Source organism: Notothenia rossii (genome assembly GCF_949606895.1).
Source record: "Notothenia rossii genome assembly, chromosome: 10".
Lineage (NCBI taxonomy): Eukaryota > Metazoa > Chordata > Actinopteri > Perciformes > Nototheniidae > Notothenia > Notothenia rossii.
The window spans coordinates 57,772,321-57,789,010 of record NC_136908.1 but is presented as its reverse complement, the minus strand read 5'-3'; positions in this window follow the sequence as shown (position 1 = coordinate 57,789,010).

Sequence of the window (16,690 nt, the reverse complement as noted above, 5' to 3'; positions counted from 1 at the left end):
CCTTATATCATAATCAACGTTTATCATCTTGGCCCTAACAAAGAGCTGAAATGTAATCATTCCAGTTAATTATCTTTTCTGGCTTTTGTTATATCCCTTACTCTGTATTTGTCTTGACGGGACAGAAATAGATTTTTTGTTAGGAATGGAAAATATCACAGATGCAGCATCCTGCCATTCCCACGGCCCAACTGTCAGCACTGCTCTTCCCAAAGCATACTTGACAAACATCAGACTTACAGAATTCAAAGCTACCTCTCCTTTATATGCAGCTTGTATCCTATTATTAGGAGGTTTCCAGCCTTGAACCCCAAACATGACTGATTATTCTTTAAAGCATTTTTATTGTGTAGTTGTCACTTTAGATCTGCCTTGATCCACAAGCACTCTCAAGACGTGGGTGGACTTCAAAACACTATTTTTTGCCAATCTTTACCCAAACCAAAACTAATAGTCCTGCCAAAGGAAGATTTTCCCGCACATACTGCCCAGACAGTCTCATCAGACCACAAGAAGACTTCTACAAGGACAACATTTGACCATGAACAAAAGTTGACGAAAGTAATTAGTATCTGCTTAATCACTTCAGGATGAAGCAGGCAATTTCAGCAAAAATGAGCTATTGGAATCTATAAGCAAAAGCACAAAATGCTTCTTACTGAATTACCTGCAAAATCTGTATTCATCGAATAAAATACAGAAAGAAAAATTACCCGTTGGATAAAACAGTGAAATAAAAAGTTTAAAAAAGACTTAGAAATGGTGCTCTGTCAATGCAATATAAGGGTTTGCATCTGCAGTCAATTTCACAAGACATTCACACAATCATTTTTTAAAACTTTATAATACTTTAAAAAAGTATTCTTTTTTGCAGACGCCCAACTCTGCTTTTCAATGGAAAACATGAACAATTTAACATAAATTAAACCGTCTTTATTTGCAACAAACACGAAATGTGGTCCCTGCATTTAATCCATTATATTATAAGGAGCAGTGGGCAGAGTAATTTAAGAAGTGGTGTAGTGTAAGTATAGCATAAATGTAAATACTCAAGTAAAGTACAAGTATTTCTAAATAGTACTTAAGTAAATGTACTTGGGTACTTTCATCACTGCCTTGGTCAACATGATTTTTTTTGCGCTTCATTTTCTGGATGTAGTAATTTGATGTCTTGAATATTTAACATGTTTTAGCCTCAAGATGGCCCAGCGCTAAGACCATACTCATTTCCAGAAGAGGCTTCAGGTAGCCCTCAGGGCGCAGGACAGGGACAGCACTGCTGCTCTTTGTACAGCTTTCATAATTCATAATGTTTAAAGTACATAGTGGGAGGTTAAATGGAGAACACTCCACACAATATACCAGATGTTTTGCTAAAAAAAAATTCAAAAATATTTTCCTTCATTTTTTTTTTATTGAAGGACATCAGTGTCACAATTGAGACAGTGATTTTCCTTATTTTTTCTTCTTTTCTTTCCAGAACTAACCCTTGTAAACACCTATGAAGGAACAAGTTTAATTAAATGCATAAAGTAAACAGTGAAAAAATGTATCTGAAAATAAATGAGTAAATAAGTATATGAATAAGTAGGTAAATAAATAAAAAAGGGGAGGAAAGTATTCAAAGTTAATGGAAATAAATACATTTGGTAAAAGTGCATAACAGCGAATACAAATATATAAAAATAACATTCCTCCTCTATGCAATGGGGATTGGAGGTTATTTAAATAATCCATCAAGCACTTCCACAGAACCCCAGGAGTAGGCTACATGTTATCTTCTCAAGTTTGAGAAAGAATACCAGGTCCTTAAGCCAAATAGAGGACGATGAGGGTTTAAGGGATTTCAATTCCAGTAAAATTCAAGCTATATTCCTTCATATTTAAGCGGGTCTAATAGTGCCTCAAAATCAATCTAATAGCTGGGAGTTCGTCAGTGCAGGCACAGAAAAGGGTTACATTTTATTGCATTTGACCAAAAATGAATGAAAAGCTAATATAGCTTTGCTAATTCCAGGCCGGCTTACAGTGATGGATGGCTTCATATTAAAACCATTTGCTTGATGAGACCTCACAACTGTCTCTGGCACTAGGGGGAGCCATTTTGTTTGGAATTCAAACGGCACACTGCTCTCACTGCAATACAGCCAGTGAAATTCCAAGACATGTTTTTTGATGCATAATTTATTGAGTCAATGAACTGTGCTCACTGCTGCAATGTGTCTATCCTTGAACGTTTAATGGGCCGGAGCGTGCAATGTAAATATCGAATAACCAAACCAGTTGAAAAGAAAGTTGCATTTGTACACTGCTGGAAAAGACAGATTTTATTATTGAAGGTAGTGGGAGTAGGCGAGCGAGGAGAGAGGAATCACCTGCCAGTGAAGCAGTGTAAGAGTGGGGAAAACACAGCAGCCCAGTGTAACCTCAATCAGCATGCCAGGCACGTCGCATCAATGGGCACAAGCCCTGACCAACCTAATGCCACAGGAATACAGATCATTACCAAAATGACCGATAGCAGTGAGACAGGGAGAGAGGGAGGGGGATCTGACAGCAGATAATGGGAAATATCTGAATATTAATTTCATGTGCAATACTGTTTTTAAATAATTAATAAGTGACATGGCCTGGAGCAATTGTGTGGTGAGGCTGCATGGGTTTGGGAGGGAGCAAGGTTAGGGAATGGTCCCTGGTGTTTATACATTAGGTTAGTGGAAAAACACAATGTTAAAAGCTCAGCAGAGGTTATTTATCAAAACCCACAAACAGTTCTCTCTGAAATTTCGCAGTGTTCCTTCTCTTCCTTTACTCTTCACTTATTGTAGACAGGCCAAGACCTCAAGGTGCATTGGCTCTCACTTGTTATACTTCCTGACAATAACTGGTGGAAAGAATTCCAAATAAGCAGTCTCACTAAGCATCTGTTTTGTTCGTTTTTTAAAGTTATTTTCTGCAAATAACCTTCCTCTATTATGTTACTAACATGTATTCTTAACTGTGCTAGAAAGGTTTAATGAAATACCACAACTATCTATCTGCAAAATACTGGCTGTTATACGTTCAGTTAGATGAGAAGATTGGTGCACTCTGTTCATGAGGAACTTGCTAGCATCTGGTTAGCCTAGCTTAGCACAAACTAAGCCTAGCAGCAGGCTACCAACATCAAGGAAGTTGATGCTAGGCTCAAGGCTAAAGAAAAGTCCCTTGTTAAAACACAACTTTTTTTTCTTTTTTAATGATTTCATACTTTAAAGGTGGGGTAGGTAATTTCGGAGAAACCAGCTCGAGTGCGCTAGATTTGGAAAATACACAACCGGAAGAAATCTGCCACTTCCTTACAGAGCCCCTCCTCCAACACACATGAACGCGCACATGACCAATGAGGGCACGAGATAAGTTTATGCACAGATAGCCGGGCCGGCTAAAATCATTGGTCGTGCTTTTTACAGTAGGCCTACTACGGCTTCCACAGATGACATTTTTTTATGGATTTTTTGTCAAAGCACTTCAGATATTAATTGCTATCGGGATGTTAAGAGCATTCCATGGAATATAACAAAAAGTGTATCTCGAGCCGGTTTCTCAAACTTACCTACCCCACATTTTAACCAAATAAAGAAATTAGATACGGTATTATAATTACTGCGGTTAGATGTTTGTCAACTTAATAAAGAGCTAAGCTAGATGTTTGCCTTTCTCCTTTCTATAGCTAGGCTAACTGGCTGTAGCTGTCAGGCCTTCTGTAAGCGTCTTCTCGCTAACTTGTTACGATGTGTGGCAGCACTTTGATCTATATAAAAATATCACATGGTATCATTTGGCTTTGTCTCCACTTGGCTTGGATACCCCCTGACATCATTCACATTCAAATTAGGAATTTAATTTCCAGCTCTGATCTGAAAGACTCAAAATTAGAGCTTCTAATCACAGCATATTAGTCACTGGCTGAATCCCATATTCTCTCCCCTCATGTTTGTTGTTTTGAGTGGGGTTTATCAGGCAGCTCAATATGACAGCAAGGCCACGCTTCTGTCATTTTAATTACTTCTCCATGCCTGTGCAAATTTGTCTTTCTGACAAATTTTTTTCAACTTCAATCTCAATCCATTAACCTCCAGACAGAGAGTGGAGGGAATGAGAGAGGCATTTGTGATCTGCTGAACTGTTAGGATCCCTAAAATTTATTCCAATCGATCAAAGATGGGGGAAATGAAATAAATAAAGAGAAATTGTTGTGGGAAGATCGTTCAAAAACACCTGTACAACGTCACCGTGTCAGCCTCTCTTTAAATAGCTAATTCCAAAAATAATGATGCGATTGTGTCATCCAATAACTATCTATTTGACTTGGCTGGCCTCTTCTTCAGTAATTTTAGAGTTGTTTTGCAAACCCTAAATATTATTTTAAAGGGAGCTTTACATTGTATCTTGCTTAAAAGTTTTGATTATCAATTTTCTTCGAAGTCTGAATAAGAATCTGCCATGAAAGTGTTTTGTACTCCAGGTAGAGCCTTATCTGAGACCTGTGAAAAATCCATTAAGTCCCACAAGCACACACACACAAACTGATAAGGTAATGTCATTGTGATCTGATTAAGAAGATTAAAAACACATTTAGAGTCTCGCTGTGGCTCTGGTGGCTTTGCGTCGGAGAGGGGGTGTAAATGGCGCCCTATGCTCTGTCCTCATTACCTGCAGTCTTCTCTGGAGGTAGCCGCCACTTTCCACCTGCAGTTATGGTCCAATACTGCAGTAGCCTACTACACTAGCAAAACCAAAGCAATCCCCCCCTGAGGCAACTCACAATCATCCAGACATATCTCCACCTGTTGTAAAGCATGTTCCATAAAACATTTTTTTTTATTTCGTTGTGCGCCAATCGCTCATTTGTCCAAGTCCTTGAAAACAAACAACAAACCACTTGGATGCGAGGTCCCTTTTGCAGGTTTCCACAGACAAATAGCCCAAGAGCCCTGGGCATTGAATCAATAGAGGGCTGAGCTATACCAGACAGCTTGTTCAATTCCATTTCCTCAGAAAAGCCCCTTTCCTATTATAGGAAATTCCTCTATTCTCTCCCTTCCTCCACTGTTGGAGAGACACGGAACAAATATTTTTTAAAGGAAGGCACTTGAAATAAATTCCTTAATTCTATGCAAAGGTTCATGCGGGAAGCAGCTGGTTAGTGCAGCCACCCAGAGAGGCCAGCTGAAGGAACCGTTTGAAGATGAAAGTGATGAAGACAGAACTAGTAGATTAATTTAAATGACATTCTTCTCCCTCAGCCTCAGTTAACTGGAGGTTGAAGACATTTGAGTTATAGTTCTGTCAATTTGTCAGCCCCACAGTTCAGTAGGAAGAAGTAAATAAGCACTACCATTAACAAAATCTTCTGAAAGAAAAATCTAGATGCTACTGTCAGTGTCTGGGCGGGCAGCAGCCATCCAGACAATGGAATCCCATGTAAAGAGGCCCAAAGGCTATTAAAAACAGGCAGACGATCTGTTGGGAAATCTCTAGCGCTTTTGCTTGCCTCAGCGGATGACTACACACCTCATTGTTATATGCGAGCCTTCTATTTCCACTTGTATCTCTCTGCATCGCTTCTTTTCATTGTCATGTGCGTAACCACAAACGTCTCCCCTACCTTAGACTTTTCCCCCTTTTTGTTTATCTGCTTATGTGCTTGTGGGAAGCACAAAAACAGGGATAACAAGGTGTTATGTCGTCCATTAAACCTCTCCATTTTTACCTGAAATAATACAAATCTAGATTAAAGATACATATGAGAAGGCAGGACGTTTGTCCGTGTGTCATTCCTGTTAACCAGAAATCCGCTCTCTTGTCATGTAAAAGATAATTTCCTACTAAATGTACCGACAATAAAACCTATAAACTATTTCACAGTCTGATTCAAGCTCATATTTAACGCAACATCACATCGGCCTGTGTGCCAGACAGTGTTTTTGTGTGTTTTTGCATGCACTCAGGGCCATGAGGGCTGTCTCTGTTTACTATTCCACACAATTCAATGCTCCAGGCATACACAGGTCATCTAGTGTGAATCCATTTGAAACCCATAATATTCCATTTGAAAAGGAGAGACAGTGATTTGATTGTCCAATCATGGAGCTTTAACAATAACCCAGACTCACGGTCGAAGATATTTGAAATCACAGAGAGCACACTGGGTCATTCAATGGCAGAGTTACACATTCATCTGTAAATGCCAAATATATAAAAGAATAACCACTTAATTTGGAATTCAGAAATTATATTCCTCACAGAAAGTCTGTTGTACTGAATTGCTGAAATTTGAAATTTGAAATAATGTTGTTTTTACAGGGCATAAAGAGTCTATTGTTAGAGTCCAGTTCTCATTCCTAACTCCTCACATACAGACACTTGGTCAGATCAAGAGATGGCAACTAAAAGTTAAGATATGTTAGCCTCAAGTGTCTCAATTTCGACCTCTTTTGTAAATTAGAAAATAAAACTGTGCATCGTCACCCATTGTCTGTTCTCACAGCCAGGTAGAGGATTAGAAGTTTAAAGATACACATGTTACAACGTTATATCTGTATTGTACAATGATAACTTTTGGGGAATGTAACTCTATGCTCTGCTTCAACTTTGCTAGAAGTTAGCAAATCCAAATAAGTCAACAATAATTCAAAACGTCTCACTGTGGTCAAAATAAATTGATTGGGCTGTGATTTGTCTTTGCTCCCTTCTGTACACAGCGCCACAAACGACACCTGGTGAAGCTGAAATTCAATCTGACCCTAAAATGGGTCAAGCATCTTGTCGGAATCAGGCTCAAATTGTAGTGTATGCCCAGGAAAGAAAATCTATATTTATCAAAGTCACGTCTGTGTGACTAAAAGTGTCCAGACAGTGGATGAGGCCTCAAAGCTTCCAGCCGATTGGGCACATTACACAAGATGGTGTTGCACAGTTGGTTGTCCGTTCTTCCTGTATGACGTCACTGATCTACTAGTCACAAGTTATTCAACAACTGAATCAGAAGCCCTTTGGTAGCGGTTGATCTTAGTCTTTTAGCAACAACCAAAGTTAAGCAAAGACCAGAATGCAAGACTTCAAAGAAGACTGAGACGCAGCCACATCAATAATTCGTTGACCCTTTCTGTCCAGGAAGTTAGTTGGGAAACTCCACACTGTCATCTTGTGTCCAGGGAAGTTTCTGTTCTCTTTTCAGACTTCTCCTTTCTGCAGCGTCATTAGATAAACAAACATAACCAAGCCAAGTATCACCTCATCTACTTCCACCACTTCATTAAGGGAACAGGTGATTTCAAGCATTGGGTGGTGTGTGTGTGTGTGTGTGTGTGTGTGTGTGTGTGTGTGTGTGTGTGTGTGTGTGTGTGTGTGTGTGTGTGTGTGTGTGTGTGTGTGTGTGTGTGTGTGTGTGTGTGTGTGTGTGTGTGTGTGTGTGTGTGTGTGTGTGTGTGTGTGTGTGTGTGTGTGTGTGTGTGTGTGTGTGTGTGTGTGTGTGTGTGTGTGTGTGTGTGTGTGTGTGTGTGTGTGTGTGTGTGTGTGTGTGTCGCTAAAAGGTTTCAGGGACGCAGCCAGCCAGACGTTCATGGAGTTGCCTTGCAACCCAGTAGCCACAAAGAGGGGGAAGTGTGGTGCTGTTATGACGCTTTATGTAACCGCAGGGATGAGTTACATGACGTAGAATTAAAATATCCTTTCCCACAACTTGTTTGCAGTATCTGGGAAACTGAATTGAAAGAAAAAAAAATGTTAAAAGAGGACTTAAATCTCAGGATAGCAAAATCATTCAGTCTAATAGATTTTTGATATATATAATCTCCACAAAGCGTTTTCCATTTCAACCGATCCTTGGTGATATTTTCCTTCCTGTAGGTCAGCACCGACTGTGCGCTGCAGGGTGTGATGCAGTGAAGCCATGAGAACCTGCGGCGCTGCTGGGTAGGGGTAAGTGTGTAAGATTCATAACAGAAGCATAGTAGAAATGGGAGAAAAAAGCAGGTTGAAATAAGGACAGTGAGAGCAGGACATCTTGACAGAGAATTGGGGAGAGCCGTTGGGCAGTAGCTGGAGATGATTACAACTCCCAGGTTGAAGATCTCACCATGCTCCAATTCCCTCGTTCACTTGATCACTCACACACTGCGGATGGATACCCGTGGCACATAAAACAAATTAGATATTAATGAAGTAGGGAGATAGTGAGGGAGTGAACGATACAAACAGCTATTGGTAATTTTGTGGTTATCTAGGTTAGTTTTTATGCTACAAATGACAACCGATAAGTGCAAAGTTATAGAACAAACATGAAGGAAAAAATACCAGCTTGTACACACGTAAAAAAATAATCCAATACCTGCAATCATGCTTGAATGTGTATTTATTTTTATATTCCATGTTACTTGTTACTTGTTGTTATATCCTAAGTATACTGTATGTTGCACTGTAGGAGGAGCCTTAAGATTTTCATTTCCAAAACTTTAGCTACAGTATTGTGCATATGACAATATAGTCTTTAAAGAGCCTCCCAAAAGAGTTTGGCCATGGTACCTGAATCCATTTAGAGGTTATGCCCCTTTTTGTTAAAGACCACTGTGACCTTCATGCCAAATTTAAACCTTGTAGTGCAAAAACGGTGGCTGTCAAAGGGTGGGGGAATATTTGCGCAACAACCGGCTGACAGAATGACCTACAGAGCTGCTGAGCACAGCTACAAACTGAATACCCTCCACTTTCTTCTTTTGTATACATAGCCTAACAATGCAGTATAGCCACAAGGAAGAGTTTTTTGGGTGTATTTGTATGCCACAAAGCTTAACTTTGATTAGTGAAATAAGTGTCTCCTGCCAAAGGGAAATTATGTTCATTCTGGAATACCTAAAGCTGCACTATAATTAAAATGACAATGTAATGTGAAAGACCTTATTCATAGTGACAACCTCACAGAACAATCACCTGACTCTGCTGTTCAACCCTACAGAGCGTTTTAGCTTCTTTAAGATAATTGTTTCGATTGATTTTTTACAATCCTCATCTATACAATGTTGGTTGAGTGTAGTCTGCTTGTAGTAACCTTGTTTCAGGCTATTTTAGGCAAAATAGTTCTAATATATCCTGTACAGCCCTGATTTTAAAAATCAGATCGAAAAAGTAAGCAGGGTTACAGTAACACAAGAGTGAGTATTGTAGTTTTTAACCAAATTATTCTCAATGGTTGCGGTTTTTCTAATAGATGTGTAAATAGTCAACTACAGTATATAATGTTATATGTCAAATATCATGTTAACAACTTTGTTAACTGATCCAAGTGGCCAGAAAATGTATTCATGATACTTGAATGAACTGTAATGGTTGGATTATTCCTAAAATGAGCAAGACAACACAACAGTGTAAAAGTACCAGAGACTGGAATTGTAATTCTGCTACAGCAGGGGTGTCAAACTGAAATACACAGTGGGCCAAAATAAAAAAATGTGTACTAGTCGAGGGCCGGACTGGTTCAATGTTTATTGCAGAACTTATTTAAATGAACTTATTGCATATATTAAACCTGGAACTAACAAAGCTTAAATTATTGCCAATAAAAACAACATTAAATAATCAGTTCATTCATTTCTTATTGCTCTATCTGCAGCTTTCTCAGAGTCATTTCTTATGGTCACATTTTTCCACAGGCCAACAATAGCTTAAAAAAAACGATTTCCCTCAAAGAAAAAACCAAACATGCCCTGTTGTCTCAAGAAATAAAGTGCAGAAGGAAACATCCATTAAACTCAGTGTGCTGCTCTGTGATGCTAGTTCAATCAGATACTTGGCATCTCATCTTGGGTGCAAGTTCATCAATGTTTGGGATCAGGCTCTGAGCAGAGGAAACCCTCAGGATTGACTGAAGGTGTGCGTGCAATATACCTACGGGCCAGATCTAATAGTAATTAGAAATTATCCTGCGGGCCAAAATTAAATCCACCACGGGCCTGATTTGGCCCCCGGGCCTTGAGTTTGACACATGTGAGCTACAGCATAGCATTTGTGCCAAAGAAACACCATTACTTTTGGATTTGCCACATTCAGCCACAGAAAGTGATGGATGGAATCTGTGCACCATATCCACATACATACATTTGTATTGACAGATGGTGTGAACAAACCATGACCTTTAAAAGTGTGCATGAGGAGTGCAACAAATATTAAAGGAACTAGAGTATATATGTATTATACATGTCACTCCACGAGCGCTCATTCAGTATTCAGTCAGCATGTGCATCGAGGCTTCGCGATGGCATACTAATCTCCTACTCTGACACAGCCCATGCCGTGCTCTCCGTCTGAGCTCGAGCATTATTGCCGGGGGCCACAAAAACAAAGATAAGTAAATCAGAGCTTCCTGGCAACTCCACAGCACTGAGGATTGGGTGAACAAATAGAGAAAGAGTATGAGAGAAGAGGAGGAGAAATAAAGAAGATGGGATTGAATAATTATTGGAAGGTGAAGGAGACATGCTGTGAATACACAAATAGTCTAAAAAGAAACAAATGTTAGAAGCAGTCGTGGCAGGCAGCACAGTGAGGTCAAGTAACCAAGCCAGGGGAGAGATGCGGATAATGATAGACGGAAAAATATATTAATGGCTGTCGGCAGTATTTAAATGAATATGTGTGGCGGTCCAGTGCACAGATTGACTGTGAATTATTACTACTGTGTGCTCACTGGAGCTGCCTGCCAGCTAGCCCAATGGGCAGGGAGACAGAAACAAAGAGAGGAGGGCAAGGGATTGGAAAAACCAATAATAAATCACATATTTATAGTAACAGATTACTTTGTAACTTGTGTCCCCACAGTCTCTCAGTTCAATTTCACACAGTACAGCATCATCAGTGTCTCAATGGGCTTTAAAGGTGCATTGTTACCTGCCCTAGTCAACACTATCAGAGAAAACTATAAAAAACACACAGAATGTCTGAGTGAGGCAGTTCAAAGAGACCCCCAGCAGAAGGCTAGAGGTGTAGCAGGAGCTGGACATGTTACACATGATCTTATGAAATTATCCAAATGATAGCTTGGTCTTATAGTTTTTGCACTGTTACTTTTAGTCTTGTCTCACCACGCTTCCCCCCTCCCCCTTAGCTTTTTTTCTGCCCAAAGAGGGAGTGTGTGTGTGTGTGTGTGTGTGTGTGTGTGTGTGTGTGTGTGTGTGTGTGTGTGTGTGTGTGTGTGTGTGTGTGTGTGTGTGTGTGTGTGTGTGTGTGTGTGTGTGTGTGTGTGTGTGTGTGTGTGTGTGTGTGTGTGTGTGTGTGTGTGTGTGTGTGTGTGTGTGTGTGTGTGTGTGTGTGTGTGGAGAAAAAGAGCTTCGATCTTAGACAAGTAAGGCCGTGGGCAGAAGCAGGGCACTGGGCCCCTGAGTTCCCAAAATCATCACTAATACTGCTGCCCTCAGCTAGAAACAAGACACGCACACATGCACATGCACGCACACACACAAACACACCTTCGGAACTCAGCCAGCACACATTATGTATCTGTGTTTTGGGGTATTTGATATACTCAGGCATGTTTTAAGGCTGTCTATCTAACTGCATGGTTTATTAAAATTCAACCTTTCTTTTTTTATCGCCATGTCATGAAACTGCCCTTCTGTCGTTTATGTATTACAGTGCAAATTCACATACTAAAGCCTGACTTAGAAATAGCATTAAAGAGTGTCTGTCATGCATCTGAATTTCAGCTCAGTATCACATGAGAGGGGGGAAACCCTCCAAAGAGCAGCTTGTTTTGTTTTGCTGGTGTTCAGGCTCATACTTTAGCCTGAATTATAGAAGCTCTTCTTTTTGTTGCGGAGTAAACAGCTGGCTGAGGAAGCTTTTGTCTTGTCCCAGCTGGATACTCTGTTCGCTGTCTGGCTGCTATCAGCTAAAGGAAACATGAAACAGTAAGCATGGTTTCTCTACAAGAAAAGCTTGGTTAAGTGTACACCATATTTGTTTATCTTGTCAGCATCTGAGTCTCTGCCTTTATCTACAGTATGCTCAAATCCATACTGTTGCTTCCCTGTTTCGCTCTCACCCCCCCCCCACCCCCCCCCCCCCCCCCCCCCCCCACCCCCACCCTCCATGAGTCTGTTTTCCTTCCTCCACTTATTGATTCTGATTTGGGCACTAACACAATGTTTGAGGGAGTGTAACTTCCCGCTGAGGCAGATGGCTGTTTGTTAGTGTGCATGTGTTTTATCCTATATGTGTGTGGACCCCCCTCTGGTTTTGATTAGGCAACAGAAAGATGTATCTACTTGTTGCTTGAAGACACCATACTATCTCTTGAGCTGTTTTCTTCAGAAACATGGCTGGAAAATCTGCCTTTACAAGCTATAAATACCATGTAACATAATCCGTGATACTGTAGGACACATATATGTGTTCACTTGTGAAATAATTCATGACAAATGGCAAGATTTGGGCACTGGGATTTGACAGGAATTATTGAAAATCAACTGTTCTTTTTTTATTTTCAGTGTTAAAATACAATCTTTGGCAGAAAAAGTATAACCATTTCTAATCCACCCCCACCCCACCTCATATATAATACAGACGTAACTCTCTCCAGAGAATTGCCGGAGAATTCATAATTTTCCAGCGTTCTCCTCCTCCAAGGTGCTTTTACCACAAATCCACGCTGGTAATATATGCAGCCAGCACAGGGATCAAAGATTCATATATCATATTTTGGTGTGTGCATTCGTACATGTATGTGAGCTGCTAACAGGCATGCGTGAATATCTTCAAAAGCACCATGACTAAAGGCCCCGGGGCTTGAGGGCAAGGAATACGGGTTTTGATGTCAGATGCCTCGCATTATGTGCCGCCTTCATTCAGTCACATGATGCTGCTCCAGCATGAAGGTGAATCACACTACGTGATACCTCAAAGCACTGTCAGCATGTGACCTCTGACTTTAAGTAAATACAACTCTGCATAGCATGTTACAAAGCCTAATAGGGATTAAATAAACGCTATTGGGGCAAAGAATAGGCATAATGCATGGATTTATAACAAACAGGGTATATGTGTTTTGAAGAAATAGGTTGACATATTGGGAAATTAACATATTTGCTTTCTTCCAGAGACTACCTGAGCTGCCACCCACTACTCATCAAACGCCTGGCTGACATTGGGATCACTGGTATTGCACTTTCATGGTTTTCATCCTACCTCACAGAAATAAAACAATATGTTCGACTCAGCACCCACCGGTCAAGCTGCTCCACTGTCTCACGTGGTATCCCTCAGGGGTCAGTATTGGGTCCACTCCTGTTCATTGTTTACTTCCTCCCCCTTGGCACTATCCTCCGTCATCATAATGTCCAATGCCATTGCTACGATGATGATACACAGGTCTACATATCCACCAAACCCAACACTGCCCTCCCTCCAACCTCATTAAGACCATAAAGTATTTACAAAAATGCAAGTTTAACATGAAAAAAATGATGTTACGTTTTTAAAGGTGGGGTAGGTAATTTTGGAGAAACCAGCTCGAGTGCGCTAGAATTTGAAAATACACAACCGGAAGAAATCTGCTACTTCCTTACAGAGCCCCTCCTCCAACACACACAAACGCGCACATGACCAATGAGGGCACAAGATAAGTTTGTGCACAGATGGAAGGCTGACAGGCAGGTAGGCCATCCAGCTATTTTAGCCGGGCCGGCTCAAATGATTGGTCGTGCTTTTTACAGTACTACGGCTTCCACAGATGACATTTTTAATGGATTTCTTGTCAAAGCACTTCAGATATTCATTGCTATCGGGATGTTAAGAGCATTCCATGGAATATAACAAAAAGTGTATCTCGAGTCGGTTTCTCAAACTTACCTACCCCACCTTTAATGTGTTGCTTCTTCTTTTGCTACACTGCTTATTTCTGTTGGGAGACAATAATTTCACCACTTCCTGGCACTGCACTCATTTTATTGATTTGGTCTTTATTTTATAGTGCTCGATGTCATGTTGGGTTGATAATATACCGGCTTGGGCATTCAGTGAAAAATTGCTGCAATCATGGCCGGGTGCTGTTCAGAAATAGAGCAGACTGATGTAAGGAACTGAGCCAAAGGGCTTTTAAAGGTTATGTCATCACTTGTGACAGTTGGAGGAGAAAAGAATATCCGCCGGGACTCGGCTCTGTCTGTCAAGGCCAGAGATGAAAGAGGGAGATAGAGAGACGTGGAGTAAAATAAAGCAAATGTGTTCTAGGGAAATAAGAACGTCTAATAAAAGCAATGACCGCAATAATAAAATAAGTGTTGCTTTATATCTCCTGGATTAAAGGTTGGACTGTCATCCCAAGAGAGAACTGTCATTTGGTTTCAATGTGTGGAAGGGTTTCTATTCCCTACAGTTTGCAAAAAAGTGTCTATATTTTTATACTAAAAAAGCTTAGAAATATATAGATGCCTTGCTCAACAACATTGTGGTAAGGCATGTTGGATACAAGTGTTGCATGATGTACAAATAGTCAGATTAAACCTAAACTGCCTGATGTAATATCATAATCATGGGAACATAGCTGCTGTTTCCCCATCTCTTCAGTTGCCATCTCCTCTGCTATTATTGCCTTGTAGCTGCATCTTCTATATTAACCATAAAAAACGAGTGGTACATGCTCTGATTGCAGAAGACATCAAGGTCTAAGGACAGCAAATGAAAGCACGAGGGCCTGACACAGAAGCCCCATATCCAGCGGCCCTGACATTTGGAAGAGAAGGCTTTTTAATGTGGGAGGCAGAATGTTTTCTCTCTCCCCGCCTCTCACCGCAAGTGTTTGTTTCATAATTTCTCTCCTTTGTCTTTTTGTGTGGTTTGCCAACCCCCTATCCTGTCTTTTATATCTTTCATGTTTCTGCGTGCTTTAAATAGACCCCTGTGCGCGAATGTTGGTTGAGGATATCTCTATATTGCACTCCTATCTGTAGTGAGTGGAGCAGCAGTGCTCAGACCCTCTCACCTCGCTGTCAGAGGGTTATCAAAGTAAAGCCTGGTGTGTCTCCCACTGAGCTACGAGGCATAGATCTTCCCCTCACCGGCTTTCATCTGTGCCTCAATGCAACTGCACTGAAAGCACACAGACATATTTATAAAAAATTCTGTCACAATTCTTTTTCTACCCCCTATTTTCTTCTCGTAACCCTTGTTTACAGTCATCAATGTGCAGCTAGTCTTCCAGCCTAAATGAATGCTGATTTTTCAGTGACGATTATTGGGTGTCGAGAAGTGTTGATTGAAGTTTTGTTTGTTCACTGATAGTGCCGATACAGCTCTAAGTTGATCGTCAAAGTGATCCAAAAGCATCTCTTGACTCTGATGGTACAGGCATTAACATGCAGAGACTTGAATTTACATGCTTAGCTAAATTAGCATTGATTATTTCACCGGGTTAAGATGCTCACTCGCTTGCTATTGTTAAGGCGCTGGAAAAGAGCCAGGAAATGTGCTTTACGCTGTGTCAAAATCATAAATTCACAATTTCCACTCTTATTATGCTGGTGTTTTGTTTACGACCATGCAGCACAGAGACTTGTAAGTGATATATGTATACAACATGTGAGACAGTGTGTCTGATAGAGCTTCCCGAGGCAGTAAATCTGGGCTTTCTCATATCCTGCTGTGATTTGTAATTCTGTTGACTTATCTGGGCAAATCAGTCTTTCCTGCTTCTGGTTTAGCTGACAGGCTAAAGCCACTTTATAATACTCGAGCGTGCTCAAACACACACATGAACACCCTCACATCCATACATAGAAAAAGTGGTTATTTATTTGTCTTTTTGAACATTTTGAAGCATGTATACAAATAAAAAAACTGACTCTACTGATCAAAGCAGACTGGACAAGATGTGGTTGATTTGATGTAATCAGATCATCCCATTAACATATGAGTTCATCATAATAACAATGACTAAGATAATCAAGTAAAATCGGAAATCCCAGATCTTGATAGCCACCCACATTTGATTAACAGATCCATTGACCTTGTGTTATCTCCACAACATGTAAGTTAAATAAAATTAAGAACAAGTGAGATACCTAAAATGGAAAGAATTTACCCTGCTGACGGTTTTGCTTAAAAGCCCTGATTCCCAATCACACACACATTTGAAAAACACAAAAATACCGTCGGATGGTGAATTTTTTTTACTGTATGTTCAGTGTATTTTTCTATCTTTTGAAGACTATAGGCTGAACAAATAATAATCTTATGTCTCTTTAATCTGTGATATGGACATCCTTCAACCATTGAAATAGCTCAGTAAATCAAAAAGAAGGATAACACAAAAAGGAGAAACACTCACACTTTCTCGGTCAGCCTCGATATACTCCCACATACTTGTCACATGGTATCTCTATAATGTAAGCAGAGCGGTATGGAAATTCATATTTATGGTACATATTTATAGGTATCAACACATTCTCCTTGCAGCCATGTTTTTACCAGAGATAACCTGCTGACATTCAGCTAAATCTAAGCGATAGCGATAGCAGTGTGTAATTTCCTCCCCCTCAGGTTGATAGCACAGCATGTTGTCACAGGTGTCACAAGCTATGGTTAAACCTGTCAGCGTGTTTTTATGTTATTATTCTATGTAAACTTGCAGCCGTGGTAATCACACCCCTCATGGCAT